The following is a 4933-nucleotide window of genomic DNA, read 5'->3' as shown; positions in this document are numbered from 1 at the left end:
GGGGGGAGGGGAGGCTTTCTTGTAAAGACCTTTCAGAAAGTCTATGAGACAAATTCTAAAAGAGCTGTAACGTTCTCCACTCTTAACTTTCATTCCCCTTACCCTTTTTCTTATTTTTGCATTGCCCTTACTCTTCAGTAACATAATAATTTACTTAATCATAAATATGTGAGCAGACAGTAGATGACTGAATAAATGAATATCCAGAAGCCCACTTTGCAGGAGTAATGTTTACAAACCATCTACAGTAGAAAAAGAAAATCAGGTAGAAAAATGTCACCTTCCAAGCAGATGTGGGAATTATGTGTATAACTGTTTTGGCAATTAACAAGGGAATAGCCAGCTGCGGTGGCTATGCCTGTAGTTCCAGCTACTCCAGAGGCTGAGGCAGGGGAATAGCTTGAACCTGGGAGGAGGAGGTTACAGTGAGTCAAGATCGTGCCACTGTATGACAGCCTGGCGACAGAGCGAGACTCCGTCTCGAAAAACAAAAAAAATAGAGGGATAGATTCATACTTGAACTGCAATGCATAATAACAATAGCAAGCATACATACATAACCACAAATGCCAGGTACTGTCCTAAGCACTTTGAACATATTAACTCAATTTTCAGAAGCATAGGTATGAGTTAGGTGGTTACTATTCTCCCCATCTTACTATCAGTAAGATAACTTCAAAACAGGCTAAATAACCTGCGTATAACTGCATAGCTGGTGAGTAACAGGGCTAGGATTTCAACCCAGGCATTATGGCTTCAGAATCCATACTCTAAATACATCACAACATCAAGTTACAGGAACAGTACAGGCCAGAGGTGTTCAATGTTTTGGCTTCCCTGGGTCACAGTGCAAAAGGAATTGTCTTGGGCTACACATAAAATACACTGATTTTTTTTTTTTTTTAATCGCAAAAATCTCATAACGTTTCAAGAAAGTTTATGAATTTGTGTTGGGCTGCACTCAAAGCCGTACTGGGCTGCATGCAGTCCGTGGGCTGTACCAACTGGGTACAGGCCAAAAAAAAGTTAATCCAAATATGCATCCCTAAACTACTACGTGGTAAGAAAAGATATATGAAGAATTTAGTATCCTCAGGGAGCTCACAACCTAAACGAAAAATAATGGCAGAGCATATTTTATATATGATGACAGAAGTGGGCTGAGTTACATCTAATTCAGGGTCAATGGAGGTTTTCTAGAAGAGATGACCCCTAGCATGTATCTTTTAAAATGAGCAGAGGCAATAGAAGGAGAGGGAGAAAAAGTGTGTGCACAAAGGAAAAGAAAGGTCTTTGTTCCTGCAAAGGGAACAATATGTACAAAGTCGCTGGGATGAGAATTACCAGAGAACTAAGTAATTTAGGAGAGAAGAAAAACACAGGGAACAAACAGAAAAATACCAAATTAAGTAGAGCCACAACTATTTATGCCTTAAATTTCATAACCTTAAGTTTTAACTTGAGCAAGGGAGAAAGTGCATAAAGATTTTAATCATGGGAATAACATATTTACATTGTAGCATGACTACTGTTAACAGTATGTATTAGACAGGCTAGAAAGGGCAAGGAAAACCAAATTAGGAAACCTATACAAAACCCAGGCAAGATGAGAATGATGAACAGATATTATCTACAGATCCATAACCCAATGTTGTCGGTGAACTTTCAAGTCCATTCCCACTAATGCTGCACTACTGCAAATTCTCATCTCCTCTAGCTTAAATACCATAACAGTCTCCTGAGTGATTTTCCTAACTCCTCTGAATTAGACTTAATTTCTCCAGAGCAAAGCTTTGATTGATCTTTTCTTTGCTCAAAAGCATTCATTAATTTCTAATGTCTCTGTAAAGCCAAACTTCCATGCATTAGGAAGGCCCTTTCTAATCTATCCTAGTTCTACCTTCACAGCTCTGAACTTCTTCGTTATTATTTATTCTTTTGCTCACCATTCCCTCTGCCCAGACTAAGTTAAAATGCCTCCTTGCACCAGGATGCATTGCTAATACTCTTCACCAGAAATCAACTTTTTAAGTTACTGCTCCCAAAGCACTTTGTTTATAACTTCCTTAAAGCAACTATTACATTCTTCCCCAGACCATAATCAGTAGTTCTGTGTCTTTTTTCCCTTATAAGATCAGGTTCTGTGATACTAGGCTAACAGTCTCAAGAAATATAAGCATTTCAACAAGTAAAAGATCTCAGTAAGAACAATAAACATCTCGCAACAATAGAACAAGGGTCAGTGCTAAATTTATCTGGACCCTTAAAGGTCAGAAGGCAATTTCCACTGACACAGTAAGTTGCTGTTAGAACCTTCACAACCGTTTTAAGACAACAATTTTAACACATTTTACCTGTATGATGAACTGTAGGTACTATACATACAAATATGCTGACTATAGCACATACTAATGAGTTAACTCCCCAGCTCATGGTTCCCATTTTCTTTAAAAGGTACTGAACACACAAGGATGGACCTCCAGTAGCCAGCTCTGTTTCTCTCCTCGTCCCATCTGACCAGGTCTAGGCCAGTCAGATATTTTCCTCCAAAAACGTGAAATTCACAAGATGCCAAGACTGGAACACAGTCCTTTGCAAGAGCCCAAAGAACAAGTCTAACAACTTCTGCTGCTGCTGCTTGCTGCTGAGATCCCTGTGCCCCATCCTCATACCCTCTGGCTTGGTGGTATGTAGCTCAACCCTTGTTTCAAAGTGCTACTTCAATATCCTTCTAATAAATCTTTCTTTCCCTTCTTTTACAGTTTTCTTTTGGGCTTAGGTGAACCAAAATCAGTTGTACTGCTTGGAAGCAACAATTTTAAAATGAATTTGATGCTTTCAAAAACCCAAATATTCATTTGGGACTAAAACTTAGATGCTTGAGCTGTGCCGAAAAGTCAAGAAAGACAAGTCAAACAGACAAGACAGATGAACAGAAGAAAGGAAGGGGAAAAAGAGAAGAAAAGAGAAATGAAACTCTTTTGGGCTTTCAAATCATGATTTAAAAGTTTATTTCCTCCTGTGCTGTAAGACTACTAAATTAATTCATATCTGAGGTGGAATTCCCAAATGAGCCACTTAAAACATTCAGTCCAGCAGACTACCCAACACTTAAGGTCCACCAAAGTATTCAGAGAATTTAAGTTATAGTTTGGTTCTCCTCTATGTCGTTGTACCCACTGACAATCCTCCTAAGACAGATCACTGCCATATATAAAGTAGCTTTATGAATTTATCCCTTGATTTTAGTTTGATAAATTTTCTTTTCTACCCTTGATTATGAATTGGCAAATTTTACCTTTTTCCAACATAAGTATTCTAGATCTTCAAAATATACGAATGCTCCTGAATCAGACCCAAACACTGATTTTCCTATATTTAAAATTAGATCTGAATTTATTACATATATATTTATGAATTTAAGTTTCTTGTCTGAAAAAGGCTGTTAATTTCAGCCAATCGTATCTATAAAAATGATCTATTTTTTAACGTAAGCTTTGTACCTCTTAAAACTATTGAAAAGGCAATTGCTTAGTCAATGAAAACACAAATTAATAAAAGTGAAGGTACTAATGATGAAATTTTGTAATTTAGAAACAAAAACATTCAAACTGAATACCAAAAAGCAAAGGTAATCCAAATCATTCCATTAAGTAGCTTCTGGAATTTCTCTTTCAAGTATACCTGTAAAATCTGAATTTAATTCCTTAACATACAAAGGTTTGCTCAAGTATACTTTCATTTTTCATGGTGACTTTTTAAAAAGCAACTTACCAAATGGTCCACTTCCATTTTTTATTTTACTGAACGCACATATGAAGTATATTCTAACTTAACGTGCTCTATTACTCGGGATAGAAATGGAGAGACCGTCATGTCTTCCTTTCACGAACTACTACTGCATTGTTTAAATTGTTTTAAACAAGGTTTCCTACTTTTGTAATAACAAATATTTTAAATATCCAGCCATATTTTTTAATATTCTGTGTCTCATATCAATACCAAATTCAGTGATCTTTAAAAAAGGGCACATTAAAGAAAGCTCATTCCATAATGATTTGATAATGTAAAGTTTTTGTAATATTCTACTAACAATTTTAAAACGGCAAAATCTTAGTCACAAATTAATACAATTTTATCCACAAATCCTTAAAAAAGCAACATACTAAAATGTTTCTTAAAATTTTTTCTTACTTGAAACACACCATTATTTATATCAACCTATTTACACTGAATACTCAGAAGTCTTTCCTTCAAGTGAAAGTCTCTTCGAAGTTTCTTGTAGTAACTATCCAATATCCTAAGCCAAGAGTTATTAACATTACATTCATTAAACCTAAGTCAGCATCAACTGTAAAACTGCATTGTTTTACAAAAGAAAGAAATGCTGCCACCTGCAATTCTAGGTCACTACTGATGTTTCAAAGACTTTCCAATTTCAGAGATATTAAAATGTGGAGAAAAACATATACTTATGATAAATATTAACTGAAGTTCTTAAACTAGGTAGGCAAACATATTATAGGATTAAACCTCATAAAGTGTGTAATTACATCAAAATCTTGGAGAATCTTTAGAATTTACATATACAACAGAAAAAATTTTGAAGGCAAAAATTTAAATTTAAATTTTACTATCATTTAATCTAAATGATAGTAGCTTTCTCACATTATGAACCAAGCACTTCACATATTATGAGGCTACTATCACCTGACATTATAACTTTCACCCCATTACCAAAACTTTTCAATGCATAACAAAAGTAATAATTCTTTCTTGACCTTCTATACCTGATCGGTCTTAAGCTCATAACCTATGCTAACTTAAAAATCAATTGAAAAAAATTACTCTTTCAAAAGGCTACATTTGGGCCAGGCGCGGTGGCTCAAGCCTGTAATCCCAGCACTTTGGGAGGCCGAGGCGGGTGGATCAC

At 35.6% G+C, this 4933-nt stretch overlaps 1 protein-coding gene and 1 pseudogene across 3 annotated transcripts in view; both read right to left on the bottom strand.

Moving 5' to 3' along the window:
* Positions 1-4933, bottom strand: part of PPP4R2 (protein phosphatase 4 regulatory subunit 2) — a 73588-nt gene that overhangs the window by 40190 nt on the left and 28465 nt on the right. The gene's annotated exons all lie outside the window — the stretch shown is intronic.
* On the bottom strand, positions 10-75 carry LOC119473381 (annotated as a pseudogene).

This window comes from Cebus imitator, unplaced genomic scaffold, assembly GCF_001604975.1.
Source record: "Cebus imitator isolate Cc_AM_T3 unplaced genomic scaffold, Cebus_imitator-1.0 Scaffold152, whole genome shotgun sequence".
In the NCBI taxonomy this organism is placed as follows: Eukaryota; Metazoa; Chordata; class Mammalia; order Primates; family Cebidae; genus Cebus; species Cebus imitator.
The sequence above is the reverse complement of the archived record's forward strand: the minus strand, read 5'-3'. Positions and strand labels throughout refer to the sequence as shown.